The sequence below is a fragment of the Hypanus sabinus genome, chromosome 3, assembly GCF_030144855.1.
Source record: "Hypanus sabinus isolate sHypSab1 chromosome 3, sHypSab1.hap1, whole genome shotgun sequence".
Classification (NCBI taxonomy): domain Eukaryota; kingdom Metazoa; phylum Chordata; class Chondrichthyes; order Myliobatiformes; family Dasyatidae; genus Hypanus; species Hypanus sabinus.
This window is the reverse complement of record NC_082708.1, coordinates 170,040,219-170,055,908: the sequence shown is the minus strand read 5'-3', so window position 1 is coordinate 170,055,908 and position 15,690 is coordinate 170,040,219. Positions and strand designations below refer to the sequence as shown.

The 15,690-nt window shown below is 42.0% G+C and overlaps 1 long non-coding RNA gene across 1 annotated transcript in view; it reads left to right on the top strand.

Moving 5' to 3' along the window:
- LOC132391906 (uncharacterized) overlaps positions 1–14,604 on the top strand; it is a 199,582-nt gene extending 184,978 nt beyond the window's left edge. The window contains exon 9 of the long non-coding RNA XR_009511383.1: positions 13,818–14,604. This is a non-coding gene — a long non-coding RNA (uncharacterized LOC132391906). The remainder of the gene's footprint in view (positions 1–13,817) is intronic.
- Positions 14,605–15,690: the final 1,086 nt, after the last annotated feature.

Below are 15,690 nucleotides of genomic sequence, written 5' to 3'. Positions count from 1 at the left end.
AACAGAATTGTGCAGAAAGAGTTCATATCTATGATCAAGTACAATCAAGCAAATTTCATCCCATCTTTACATCTCTGCTGTAAGAATCCACAGGTCTTGGTTTGAATTCTGTTTCTATTGCTTCAATATTTGTGTGCACAGAAATACTCTGAGAGCTCTGTAGTGAATACTAATTACAGCTCATAACACCAATAGAGGCTGTGACTGAGGAGATCACCTTTGAGATACAGACAAGCTGGCAGGCTAACACATCACAAACCAGGGAACCACTCAGTTACCATACATAAAGAGAGCTTCTTGCACAAAAACCCAAACAGTAATCTGACACCAAAGAAAGCAGGAATTCCTGCAAGTAATCAGCAAGTCAGGACACATCCGTAAAGAGAGATACAGGAGAGATGACATTCTGAGATTTGGAGCTCTTGTCAGAACCCAGAACTCCAAGAAGGTGTGCCATCCCAGAACCAATGTTATCATTTTCTCAACTGGTATTGCCTCTCTGACTGAGTGTTTGTGATATTCTAAATCCTAGCTGTTTTTGAATCCAGTACATTGTCTCCTCTCTCGCCCAGCTTTCATGTAATTCACTAGTGGGAATGGAAAGCAGGCCTTGGAAAAATATGTTGGTGGGTGATGCATGTAAGATTATGCAGTTCACTTGATGGTCTGGGGTTCCACGGGGTAACTTCAGAAAGTGGCTTGGGATGGGAGGAGCAAGCCAAGGAGCTGGATAATCAAGTTCAAGTTTATTGTCATCTGCCTGCACATAAATACAATCACACGAGAAAATGTTCCTCTGGATCACGGTGCACCCACAATACGTATATCACACACAGCACGTATAAGTTAAAATATAATTCAAATGCATTTTAAGTGTGCATCGCAGGTAAACGGTAAACAGTGCAAATGAAGGGACATCAAATCACCAAAATTCTGGAATAATTTCAAGTTAAATATGAAAGCAAGTCTTCGTGTCCTAGTGACGAAACCTTGGTGGTGGTAGTGGCAGTCTTGGGAGTGTCAGAATCAGGTTTATTATTATAAAGTCATACAAAAGTACAGCACAGAAACAGGCCCTTGGGCCCATCCAGTCCATGCTGAGCCATTTAAACAGCCTACTCCCATTGACCTGTACAGGGACCATAGCCCTCCATTACCCCTACCATCATGTACTTATCCAAACTCCACTTAATCACTGAAATCAAGCTCACATGCACCACTTGCGCTGGCAACTCATTCCACACTCTCACAACCTTCTGAGTGAGGTCTCCCCTCATGTCCCCTTTAACCCTTTCACCCTTAACTCATGACCTCTAGTTGTAGTCCCATCCAACCTCAATGGAAAAAGCCTGCTTGCATTTACCCTATCTATACCTCTCATAATTTTGTATACCTCTACCAAATCTCCTCTCAGTCTTCTGTGTTCCAAGGAATAAAATCCTAACCTATTCGATCTTTCCATATAACTTAAGTCCTCAAGACCTGGCAACATCCTTGTAAATTTTCTCTGTACTCTTTCAACATATTGTTGACATATGTTGTGAAATTTGTTGTTCTGTGGCCTCAACACAGTGCAGGATATTAAAAAATCACTATTAATTATAATAATAAAAAAAATTTAAAACAAATTGTGCAAAAGTGAATAGTGAGGTAGTGTTCATAGGTTCATTGTCTGTTCAGAAATCTGATGGCAGAGGGGAAGAAACTGTTCCTAAAACACTGACAGTGCAACTTGAGGCTCCTGTACCACCATCATGAAGGTAATAATGACAAGACAGCAAGTCCCGAGTGGTGAGTGTCCTTACTGATGCCTTCTTGAGGCACTGCTTTTTGAGGATATCCTCAGTGATGGATCTGGCTGAGACTACAAACCTCTGTAGCCTCTTTCAATACAGAGAATTGGAGGCTCCATACCCGAAGATGATTCAACCAGTCAGAATGTTCTCCACCGTACATAGAAGAGCCAAATTTCTTTAAATATTTAATATGTAGAAATTTCTACATCTGTAAACATTTGCTAGAATATTTGATGACATAACAAATCAGGTCAAATTCCTAATGAGAAAGCACTACTGACATACTTTCTTTGTGATTGCATCAATATGCTCAGCCCAGGATAGATCATCTGAGATCTCACCCTTTCCCATGCTCTTTCAATGAGGACTGGTGTGTGTTCTCCCGACTTGTTTCCATTCTCAACTTATAAGACGGTTGGGAAAATGTTGGAGTCAATTATTAAGGATGAGGTTATGGAGTACTTGGAGACACAGTACAAGGTAGTACAAAGTCAGCATGGTTTCCTTAAGGGAAAATCTTGACGGACAAACCTGTTGGAATTCTTTGAGGAGATTACAAGTAGGATAGATAAAGGGGATGCAGTGGATTTTGTATATCTGGACTTTCAGAAGGCCTTTGACAAAATGCCACACATGAGGCTGCTTACCAAGAGCCTATGGTATATAGAAAAGTTACTTGCATGGTTAGAGCATTGGCTGATTGGTAGGAGGCAGCGAGTGGGAATAAAAGGATCCTTTTCTGGTTGGCTGCCAGTGACCAGTGGTGTTCAGCAGGAGTCAGTGTTGGGACCACTTCTTTTTACGCTGTGTATCAATGATTTAGATGATGGAATAGATGGCTTTATTGCTAAGTTTGCAGATGATATGAAGATTCATGGAGGGGCAGGTATTGTTGAAGAAACAGGTAGGATTCAGAAGGACTTAGACAGATTAGGAGAATGGGCAAGAAAGTGGCAAGTGAAATACAATGTTGGAAAATGCATTTTGCAAGTAGAAATAAATGTGCAGACTAGTTTCTAAACAGAGAAGAAAATCCAAAAAACTGAGATGCACATGGACTTGGGAGACCTTGTGCAGAACACCCTAAAGGTTAACTTGCAGGTAAAATTGATGGTGAGGAAGGCAAAAGCAACGTTAACATTAATTTCAAGAGGTCTAGAGTACAAGAGCAGAGATGTGATGCTGAGGCTTTATAATGCACTGGTGAGGCCTCACCTTGAGCATTGTGAACAGTTTTGGGCTCCTCATCTAAGAAAAGATGTGCTGGCGTCGAAGAGGGTTCAGAGGAAGTTCACAAGAATGATTCCGGGAATAAAAGGCTTATCATACGAGGAATGTTTGATAACTCTGGGTCTGTACTTGCTGGAATTTAGAAGGGTGAGGGAGGATCTTATTGAAACCTTTGGAATGTTGAAAGGCCTTGACAGAGTAGATGTGGAAAGGATGTTTCCCATGGTTGGGGTGTCTAAGACAAGAGAGCACAGCCTCAGGATAGAGGGGTGCGTCCATTTAAAACAAAGATGTTGAGAAATTTTTTTGGCCAGAGGGTGGTGAATTTGGGGGAATTTATTGCCACTGGCATTGGTGGAAGCCAGGTCATTGGGTGTATTTGAGGCAGAGCTTGATAGATTTTTGATTGGACATGGGGAGAAGGCCATGGAGTGGGACTGAGGAGGGGAATAAAGGATCAGCCAAGATTGAGTGGTGGAGCAGACTCAACGGGCCAAATGGCCTAATTCTGTTCCTATGTCTTATGGTAACTTATTCTGGAATTCCAGCAATCTGATGCCTCTTCATTGGAACTGAGTATCCCACAATTAGAGGAGTACTGGAGCAATTTGCTGAGATTGAGAGGAACGAGACAGTGAAATCAAGGATGAGAATTTTAAAGTTCAGGTGTAACTCACTCAAAACCCAATACAGACCGATACATCAAGTCAGAAGTCAAAGTCAAGTTTATTGCCATGTGCACCAGTCTAAAATTCTAGCATTTTCCAGAATAAAAGAACATTTCATAAATGATTTGATGGGGCTTGGCTTAGCTAACCATGTCTACTGAAACCCAAAGATAACTTCTCCTGCCCATTGGTTTTCAAATAGCCCAGGACAAAGCCCATTTCCCCAGGTGTAAAGATTATGGAGAATCAAAAGAGAACAAGATTTCAGATGTTTATGGGTTTAATTCCACTCCAGACTTGAGCACAATAGCCCAGCTATCAACACAGTGCTGTCTTGAGAGAATGCCGGAAATATGGAGACTACATTTTTTGGATGTGATAATAAACTGGGGTCCCATCTCTCTTCTAACCTTTGGTTAATAATCTATCAATTTCAGAGTCAAAATGATCTATTGAAACCTATTTTCTGGAGGAAGTTGCAAACTTGGGTAAAGTTTTAACAGCTTCACTGTTAGAGGGTTTGGTTCCATTTCTTTTGGACTCTAACCTCTTGATATGGAGACCCAACCTTTGCAAATTGAGTTTCGAGATTTATTTGATCTGTTCCCCCTTAAAAATTCCATTTCCATTTAAAGGGTATGTCTGCAGCTATTCAATGTCAGGTCAGGTTATTTATTGTTTTTTGGTGTCGAGCAAAGCCAGTCTCTCGCAGCGGAGAATGGTTAAATGGACACTGATAATCTCCAGTGTGATTTTGGCAGATAATGAGATTCCTGACACCTCTGTGCTTCCAAGTGGAGTGGTTGGAATATTTATCAGATGAGCATAGCACAAATGCACCAGAACAGAGTAAGCTTTCCCTGTTATGAAGGAAAATCAGACCAAAACATCATTTTCAATAAAACATAAGCATTTCATGAATTCCATGAGTATTTTATTGGTTCCTCCAGCTATGTCTGACTTTTCATTGGTTCCAAATTCAAGGGGTAGCTGAGGGGACCATTGGGGAAGAACATTACAGACATGATGCCCCCCACCGCCCTCATTTGTATAGTTAAGTATTTGCTTGTAGCATGCTTAGTTGTTCAGTTTTATAATTTGAGGAGATCTAGTGGAGTACAAGTTAAGTTAAAGAGTGACTGAATGTTCAGCATTGTAGTTGTGTGTAGTTTAGGATAGTTCAGATGAGCACTTATTTACCTAGATGCGCAATTTAGTGTTTCTACATTATTTATTCATTTATCTCAGAATCATGATCAGAATCAGATTTAATATCACCGGCATATGTCGTGATATTTATTAACTTTACAGCAGCAGTACAATAAAATACATGATAAATAAATAGAGAAAAAACTGAGTTGTATTAAGTATTATATGTTTATTAAATGAGTAGTGCAAAATAACAGAAATAAATAAGTAGTGAGTTAGTGCTCATGGGTTCAATTTCCATTTCGAAACTGGATGGCAGAGGGAAAGAAGCTGTTCCTGAATTGTTGTGTGTGTGCCTTCAGGCTTCTGTACCTCCTTTCTGATGGTAACAGTGTGAAGAGAGCATGTCCTGGATGATGGGATCCTTAATGATGAACGCTAACTTCCTAAGTAAACTGGTACCCACAATAGAGCTGACTAATTTTACAAGTGTCTGCAACTTACTTTGGTCTGAACAGAAGGCCCCTCCCCCCATATCAGATAGGGATGCAGCCAGTCAGAATGCTCTCCATGGTATACTTGTAGAAATTTTCAAGTGTTTATATAGGCTTCTTTATAGCCTCATCAATAAGTTGTGTCCAGGTTAGCTCCTCAGAGATATTGACACCCAGGAACTTGAAATTGCACACTTTTTCCATCTCTGATCCCTCTACGAGGATTGGTTTATGTTCCCTCATCTATCCTTCCTGAAGTCCACAATCAGCTCTTCGGGCTTGCTGCATTGAGTGCAAGGTTGTTGCTGTGACGCCACTCAACTAGCTGGTATATCTCACTCCTGTACGCCCTCTCATCACCATCTGAAATTCTGCCAACAATGGTTATATCATCACCAAATTTCTAGATGCTGTTTGAGTTATGCCTACTTACATAGTCATGGGTGTAGAGAGAGTAGAGCAATGGGCTAAGCACACATCCCTGTGGAACACCAGTGTTAATTGTCAGCCAGGTGCAGATATTATTTCCAATCCACATAGACTGTGGTCTTCCAGTTAGGAAGCTGAGGATCTAGTTGCAGTGGGAGATACAGAGGCCCAGGTTCTGCAACTTTTTGATCATTACTTTAGAAATGATGGTGTTAAATGCTGAGCTATAGTTAATAAACAGCATCCTGACAAAGGTATTTGCATTGTCCAGGTGATTTAAGGCTGCATGAAGAGCCATTGAGATTGCATCCACTGTAGACCTATTGTGGTGATAGGCAAATTGCTATGGGTCCAGGTCCTCCTGAGACAGGTGTTCGTTCTTGCCATGACCAACCTCTCAAAGCACTTCATCACCATAGATTTGAGTGCTACTGCAGAATAGTCGTTAAGGCAGCTCACACTGCTCTTCTTGGGCACTGGAATATTTGTTGCCCTTTTGAAGCAGGTGGGAACTTCAGACTATAGCAGTGAGAGATTGAAAACGACTTTGCATACTCAAGCCAGTTGGTAGGCACGGGTTTTCAGAACCTTACCAGGTACTCCATCAAGCCCTGCTACCTTGAGAGGATTCACCTTCTTAAAAGACAGCTTGACATCAGCTACCATGGCAGAGATCACAGGATCACTGGGTGCTGCAGGGATCCTCATAGCTTTAGCTTTATTCTCCCTTTCAAAGTGCTGCGCTCATCTGGTACTGAAGCATCATCGCCATTCATGATGTTGGGTTTTGCTTTGTAGGAAACAATGTCCTGCAAACCCTGCCAGAGCTGACGTGCATCTGATGTCACCTCCAACCTCACTCAGAATTGTTCCTTGGCTCTTGGGTTGCTTTCTCTGGAGTGTCGGAGGCTGGATGGTGATCTGATAGAGGTTTACAAGTTTATGAGAGGCATAGATAGAGTTAACAGAGAATCTAATACCAGAGGGCACGCAATGGAGGTGAGAGGGAGTAGGTTTCAGGGGGATGTGAGGGGTAAGTTTTTTACTCAGAGAGTTGTGCGTGCCTGGAGTCTGCTCTCTAGTATGGTGATAGAGGCAAATACATTGGAGGCTTTTAAGAGATGCTTGGATAGGTGCATGGATGTAAGGAAGATGGAGGGATAGGTAGGAGGGATTAGTGTTTGGGTGATTTTGATTTGCTTTTTAGCTGGTTCATCACTACACTGTGGGTTGAATGGCCTGTTCCTTCACTGTACCGTTCTACGTCCTATACTCTAATATTAACCACTCACAAAAATCTACAATGATTGTTGATCTTGTCAGTGATGCCACATCCCTTTCAATGTTTATAAGATATCTTGGGATGTATGACCAGCATGAAAAATGGTAATGAGGTAATAAATCTGTAGTTATCTGACTGAGTGATGCAAATGGTAAGAGCAACTTGGCCACGTCCTGCTCTTATTTTTTATTAATGATTCTACGAATGATTTCTTTGTAATTTATTTTTAATTCAGTCTTCTATAACTCAGGCAACAATATCCATCAGGAAAAGAAATCTAACATATGATTGAACCTGAGGGTCAGTTATCGACTCTGTGCAGTAGTGCAAAACAATCTAATCAATTGCAGCACACACAAAGTGCTGGTGGAACTCAGCAGGTCAAGCTGGAAGGGGATAGGTGAAGCCAGATGGACAGGAAAGATAAAGGGCAAGAAAGATAAGGAGAGATAAAGGGCTGAGAGGAAGAAAACTGATAAGAGAGGAGGGTGGACCATTGGAGAAAGGGCAGGAGGAGGAGACCCAGGGGGAGGTAATAGGAAAGTGAGAAGAGGTAAAGAGCCAGAGTGGGGTATGGAGGAAGACGGGGAAGAGATTTTATTTCACCAGAAAGAGGTATCAGTATACATGATATCAGATTGGAAGCTGCCCAGACAGAATATAAGGTGCTAATTCTTCACCCTGAAGGTAGTCTTGTCTTGGCACAAGAGGCCATGGACCAACATGTAGAAACAACAATGCGAATTAGAACTAAAATGTATGGCCACCAGAATGTTCCACTTATCAATCGGTAGCCTCTTTCACATTGACTTCAATGGACTGAAAAAGAGTAATTTTGAAACTGTTTTTCTCAGCCCCTCAAAGCATGTTGTGCCTATCCTAAATCCACACTTGGTTTTACTTTGTGGATTCAAACCTGCTCCAACATTCAAAAAAGGATCTCTCATTTGAATGAGAGATAGTTTACTTTGAAATTTCAAATGCAAATGAGGTTGATTTTTAAATCCGTAAACTTGTGCTTTTATGGAATGTACATGAGTAGTCGGATATCCAATAAGTTTAGTTGGTTTGGTAGGTTCTTAAAAGTGCTTCTTAAATTTGCCCACCACTGTGATATTGTTTCTATGCATTTTCCAAACTATGATGAGATTGATGACTGTGAGTAATCAATAATTCCATTAGCACCGGATTGTATACTGGCCGGGGTAGAGCAAGGTAATTTAGATGGACTTTGGCTTGTCTTGCCTCACTGTTGCTATGTTTTATTGAAAGTGGTGTTATAATGCACCTATGGCCAATGTTCCTCTGTTCCTGATTGGAATAGATGTGGATGTTGTCCTGATCTCGATGAGCCAAGGGTGTTTGCACATGAGCAAAATAAATATACATATTTGTTCATGAAGCCCTCAACAGAATACAGAGCAATTCACAAATACAACAGACTTACAAAGGTCTCTTATGCTCTTTGTTTTCCCATATTTCCTTTATTTTTCTTCTGACTAACTCAATATCTTTCTTTCCCTATCTATTATTTCCCTTTCTGCTGCTACAATTATTCCTAATTTAGTTTAGTCCTTTCACTATTTTCTGTCCCATTTCTCTTTCCTTTTCAAGGAGGTAACCCCTTTATTATTTTAGTTAAAGATACAGCTTGGTAACAGGCTCTTCTGGCCCAATGGGAACACAATGCCCAATTACACCCATGTGACCAATTAACCTACTGACCTGTACATCTTTGGAATGTGGGAGGAAGCCCACACAGTTACAGACAGCAGTGGGAAATGAACCTGGGTCACTAGCACTGTAATGTGCTACGCTAACCACTATGCGGCCATTCTGCCCAGTGTACCTTTGGTACAACATTCCTGAAGTCTCAGAGACACTGCTGACATTGCTACCACCCTTAATGAATTGATGTGCCATCAGTTCAAATATGGACCAATTTAATGCCCAAACTCCCTACCACATCAATTCCTAGCACAGTAATGAGAATGTAATAGCTTTTCACAGTCCTTTTATTGGAAACTATATGAAATATAATTAACAGTGGATAATAATGGAATTGATTTGATATTAATGTCAGGCAGTCCAGTCTTCAAGTATAACATTGATTGATCAATTAATCAGAAATTAATGTTTTAGCATCAAATATACTGACAACTTAATTAAAGTCAACATACTTAGGGGAAATACATTTCCATTCAAGAGCACAAATTGCTTATTAAAGTGTTTAATTACTGCTGCTAAATCAGTGCCTTCTGATGAGAATATAATACTCCTGCACTGTCTCCCATTCATTTAAAGAATGCTGATCTTCACCCCACATTTTACACAGTGACTGGCAACCTGATATGTAAAATCTGAGAACAACATGCAAGTAAAACCAAGGCAATAATCTATTTAACAACCTGCTGGAGGAACTCAGCAGTCAAGGAGGAAAGGAAGTGTTGAAGTTTCCAGTCAAACACTACATTAGAGCACCTGGTTTTGACCTGATACAGCAATTCCTTTTGTCCCACAGAAGCTGTTCAACCCAGTGAGCTCCTCCGGCAGATTTTTGGTTGCTTCAGATTCCAGCATCTGCATTCTCTTGTGTCTCCACCAAAGAGTAATTGCCAATTCAAATTAATCTTGGATAATAACTAATCCCAATCAACCATGACATAACCAAAGTGGTAGTATGTTGAGACTGCCCTTTGAATGACTCTGCCAGTCTGGAACGTGTTTATGGAGTGTATTCTGCCTGGAGATCGATACTAATGTTCCATTGGGATCTTTTCTGGGACATTTTAAATTTTTTTATACATAACTTAGATGAGGAAGTGGCTGCAAGGGTTAGTAAGTCTACAGATGACACAAAGGTTGTTGGTGTTATAGATGGTGTGAAGGTTGTCAGCGGGACATTGATAGAATGCAGCACTGGGCTGAGAAGTGGCAGGCAGAGTTCAATATGGAAAAATGTGAAATGATTCACTTTGGAAGGATGAAGTTGAAGGCAGAATACAGGATAAATATCAGGATTCTTAACAGTACAGCAGAACTGAGGTATTCTGGGGTTCCCATCATAGATCCTTCAAAGCTACAGCAGATGTTGATAAGGTGGTTAAGAAGGCACATGGCAAGTTGGTCTTCATTAGTTTGGGAACTGAGTTTGAAAGCCACAAAGTAAGGTTGCAGTTCTCTAAAACTATGGTTAGACCACACCTGGAATATTCTGTTCACTTCTGGTCGCCTCATTACAGGAAGGATGTGGAAGCGGTAGAGAGGTTGCAGAGATTTACCAGGATGATGCCTGGATTGGAAAGCATATCTTATGAGGACAGATTGAGCCAGCTAGGGCTTTTCTCTTTGGAGTGAAGGAGGATGAGGGGTGACTTGGTAGAGGTGTACAAGATGATAAGAGGCATAGATCAAGTGAACAACCAGAGATGTTACTTTTTCCCTAGGGCAAAAATAGCTAATGTAAGGGGACATAACTTTAAGGTGTTGAGAGGAAAATATAGAGGGGATGTCAGAGGCAGGTTTTTTTTTACACAGAGAGAGGTAGGTGCATGGAACACAACGTCAGGGGTTGTGGTGGAGGGAGATTCATCAGGGACATTTAAGAAGCACTTAGATAGACATAGGGATGAAAGAAAAATAGAGGGCTTTGTGGAAGAGGAGGGTTAGATTGATTTTGGATAGTTTAAATCATGGGCCAAAGAGCCTATCCTTCTACTGTTCCGCCTCTTTTTTCTTAAAAAGTCCTTTGGAGTTGAAGATGATTTATTTCGCTGGGGTTTAACTTGGCAGATGGGGTCAATGTGTGATTTGCAGGCCCTGCCACTGAAGGGCAGGGGTCGATTGGGGTGGGCGGGCAGAAGGAATGGGCTGTGGCAGGAAGATGAATGATCTATTCTTCCCACCATTAATGCTGGGCTTCTATTGGCTTCTAATCCATGAGCCTGAAGTTTTTAGTGGTCATAGAAAACTACAGCACATAAACAGATGCTTGGGCCCTTCCAGTCCATTTCGAACTCTTATTCTGCCTAATCCCATCGACCCCCACCTGGACCATAACCTTCCATACCTCTTCCATCCATGTACTTATCCAAATTTCTTTTAAATTTTGAAATCAAACCCACATCCACCACTTCCACTGACAGCTCATTCCACACTCGCACCACCCTCTGAGAGAAGAAGTTACCCCTTCAGGCTCCACTTAAATATTTCACCTTTCACACTTAACACATGACCTCCAGTTGTGGTCTCACCCAACCTCAGTGGGAAAAGCCTGCTTGTATTTACCCTATCTATACCCCTTACAATTCTGTATTCCTTTATCAAATCTCCCCTCATTCTCCTATGCTACAGGGAATAAATTCCTAGCCTAGTTTGTTAGATTTCATAATTACTTTCTATAATGCATCCAGTAAGTAGCAGGAGGGAGATTAGTGGGGAAGGACAAATGGACAAGGGAGTTGCATAAGGAGCAATCCTTGTGGAAAGCAGAAAGTGGAAGGGAGAAAGTTGTGCTTGGTGGTGGAATCCCACCGAAGATGGCAGAAGTTCCAGAGAATTATGTGCTGGATGTGGAAGCTGATGGAATGGTAGGTGAGGACAAGAGGAACCCTATCCCTGGTAGGGTGGCAGGAGGATGGTGTGAGAGCAGATGGGCATGAAATGGAAGAGATGCAGTTGAGGGCAGCAATTTCTCCAGTCCTGCTGAAGGGTCTCAACCCGAAATGTTGACTGTACTCTTTTCCATAGGTGCTGCCTGGCCTGCTGAGTTCCTCCAGCATTTTGTTTGTGTTGCTTGGATTTCCAGCACCTGCAGGTTTTCTATTGCTTTCAATATGAAACCAAATGGTTCTGAATCTCAGAGTTTTGCAGTCGCTCATTATTTTGAAAATGGTTGGCACAGTAACGAAACACAACTACAGCGCCAGGAGTTCAATTTCATCCATTCTCTGTGATGGGTTTGTATGTGCTCTCCATGACCATGTGGATTTCCTCCAGGTGCCCTGACTTCCTCCCACATTTCCAACATGTACTGGTTATTAAGTTATTGCTAACATGAGTGTGGCAGTGTGAGCACATCAAAGGTTCAAAGCTCCAATTTAATGTCAGAAAAATGTATACAATATACATCCTGAAATGCTTTACTCATCATGGCACATGGGCCAGGAGGGCCTGTTTCTATGCTGCATCTCAAAATAAAAGATAAAATTTTAAAAAATACATGTTCTTGCATGGTAGAGCCTTTGCCCATCACAAGCTGCGTACAAGCTTTTTGATGTACTTGACACCGCTCACTACCCTGTTACAGAGAATCCCATTACATTACCATCCCATTGTCAGTACTCCACTACTGAGGTGCTGGTATTGAGATAAGGTACCATGTTCCAACGCACACGCCTTTGCTGGACAGCCGCTGGTGACTAGTAATGTTCTCCAGGGTTGGGTGTTGGGACCGCTTCTCTTCACCTTGTAGGTTAATGATTTGGATGATGGAATTGACGGCTTTGTGGCCAAGTTTGCAAATGATATGAAGATAGGCTGAGGGGCAAGTAGTTTTGAGGAAGCAGGGAGTTTGCAGAAGGACTTAGATTTGGCAAATAAGCAAAGAAGTGGCAGATGGAATACAATGCACAGGAAGTGTATGGTCATGAACTTTGGTAGCAGGAATAAACGTGTGGACTACTTTCTAATCAATCAGAAACACTGCTGTTGGTAGCAAAGTAGCACGGCACCTGACTTCACAAAACCCACTCAGATTCTCACTGAACTCTTCAGCATGGAAAAAAGATAGAAAATGCTGAAAACAGTGAAGCAGTATCTATGGGAAAATGTAACATTTCAGGTAAAAGACTTTTGTCAGAACCAGAGAGGTTCCAACACAATTATGTAATTTTGACCCATCTGCAGAATTCACTGCATGCATTCTTTCTGTTGAAAGATCTTTTATCGAAACCTTTAACCGTGTTTCACTTTCCATAGATACTACCTGCCTTTCAAGGTGTTTCCAGCATCGTCTGTTTTAATTTCAGAATTTGCAGCTTTTTTGACTTCCTTAGAACATTGAATATTATAGTGCAGTGCAGGTCCATCAGCCCACGATGTTGTGCTGACATTTTAACCTATTCTGAGATCAACCTCACCTTCCCCTCCTCCATTGCCCTCCATTTTTCTATCATCCACGTGTCTATCTGAGAGTTTTTTAAATGGCCCAAGTGGATCTACCTCCACCCTGGCAGGGTCTTCCACATACCCAGCACTCTCCGTGTTCAGAATTCACTAATACCCCCCCCCCCTTATACTTTCTTCCAATTTGATGGTACTAATCTAATGGGTTGGTGAGCAGAAATTAATAATTTTCAACTGCACTAACAAATAGGGTCTGCCCACTTCTACAGAAACTTCAAGCTGAACAACGTAACCCATTAGCTGAGATTTGTATTTTTACTCAGCAAGAGTCATTGCAGAAGGTGTTTGTTTCTTCCACAGAAAGGGTTCCAGGAAGGTACCACAGGGAGAAATTTCATCTGCTCCATCATAAATATCTACCTTTGAGCAGTTATCAGGTCTTGCTGTATACAATACTTTGGTCCCAATTCACACAGTAACATCCACAGGAAGTATTCCACTGTCAAGGGTATTCAAGGTAGCCCTCTGCTTGGTTTGAACAAGGATGACACAGCTGAGAGTTGTGACAGCTGATGCTTCTTGCAGCCAGCAAAGAAACATAAGACCCCAGTCTGCAATGAGCACTTCTTTGCTTCTCACTCAGGCAGTGCAGAGCATGTGGAGAAATACAACGGACATGGAGAGCTGCTAGAAGACACGGGGCTGATTTATCCAATTCTGAATACGTCACAGGTATATGTCATACACTTCGATACGTCATCCTATCATCCCCTTGATGAAAAGCAGTGATTCATATTTACATGTTACTTACACATTTAACCTATTTGTTGGTTTTCTGAGTCACTTTCAAAGAAAACTGGGTCAACTTTTTTTTTCCACTTTTTAGCAAAGATTTCACTTCCTGACTCAATTAGAATCTTGCATCTATTCTATCACAGCTTCTACTGGCTCAGCTTCTGCACCACACTCATTGTCACACCCTCTCATGCATCTCCTGCTGTGACTAAGTGACATGGGTACACTTCCAAATTTGATTTGTATTTCCACCAGATACCACTTTGCTTCACAAAGTTCAGCAACGCCTCCGACAGTGAATACTGGTAACATCTAACAGGCCAGGCAACATCACCGAACAGAGAACCAGAGCAAACATTGAAAAAGTAACTCTATTTCTATGCCTGACCAGCTGAGTATTACCATGTTTCTCTACCCCCTCCCCATTTCCAGCATCTTTTGCTTCCCATCACTCTAATATTCAATTTTCAAACTTTAGATTTGCAAGATGATACACGTGTTCTCAAAGTCAAAGTACAGTTATTGCAAAATTATGTATGTGTTACCATATACTACCAAGAGATTCATTTTCTTGCAAGAATTTACAAATAAAGAAATATGATAGAATTAATGAAAAAATACATATGTAAGTAACGACTGACAAACAACCAATGTGCAAAAGAGAACAAATTGTGCAAATAAAAATAATTAGCACAAAGAACATGACTTGTAGACTCATGAGTTGCAGAGTCTGTGGGTAGTGGAATCAGTTCATCGTTGTGAGTTACCGATGCTGGTTCAAGAGCCTGATGGCTGAAGGGCAATAATTGTTCCTGAACCCATCGACGACTGCATTGGCGCTGCCTCCTGCACGCATGCTGAGCTCGTTGACTTCATTAACTTTGCCTCCAACTTCCACCCTGCCCTCAAATTTACCTGGTCCATTTCCGACACCTCCCTCCCCTTTCTTGATCTTTCTGTCTCCATCTTTGGAGACGACCTATCTACAGATACCTACTATAAGCCTACAGACTCTCACAGCTACCTGGACTATTCCTCTTCCCACCCTGTCTCTTGCAAAGATGCTATCCCCTTCTCACAATTCCTCTGTCTCTGCCGCATCTGCTCTCAGGATGAGGCTTTTCATTCCAGGACGAAGGAGATGTCTTCCTTTTCTAAACAAAGGAACTTCCCTTCTTCTACCATCAACTCTGCTCTCAAATGCATCTCTCCCATTTCTCACACATCTGCCCTCACCCCATCCACCCGCCACTCCACTCAGGATTGTCCTCACCTACCACCCCACCAGCCTCCAGGTCCAACGTATAATTCTCCTTAACTTCCGCCATCTCCAACAGGATCCCACTACCAAGCACATCTTTCCCTCCCCCCCTTTCTGCTTTCTGCAGGGATCACTCCCTACACGACTCCCTTGTCCACTTGACCCCCACCCATCTCTTCCCACTGATCCCCCTCCTGGCTCTTCTCCATGTAGGCGGAACAAGTGCTACACCTGCCCTTACACTTCCTCTTTTGTCACCATTCAGGGCCCCAGACAGTCCTTCCAGGTGAGGCCACACTTCACCTGTGAGTCAGCTGGTGTGGTATACTGCGTCCGGTGCTCCCGGTGTGGCCTTTTATATATTGGTAAGACCCGACGCAGACCAGGAGACCATTTCGCTGAACACCTACGCTCTGTCCGCCAGAGAAAGCAGGATCTCCCAGTAGCCACACATTTTAAT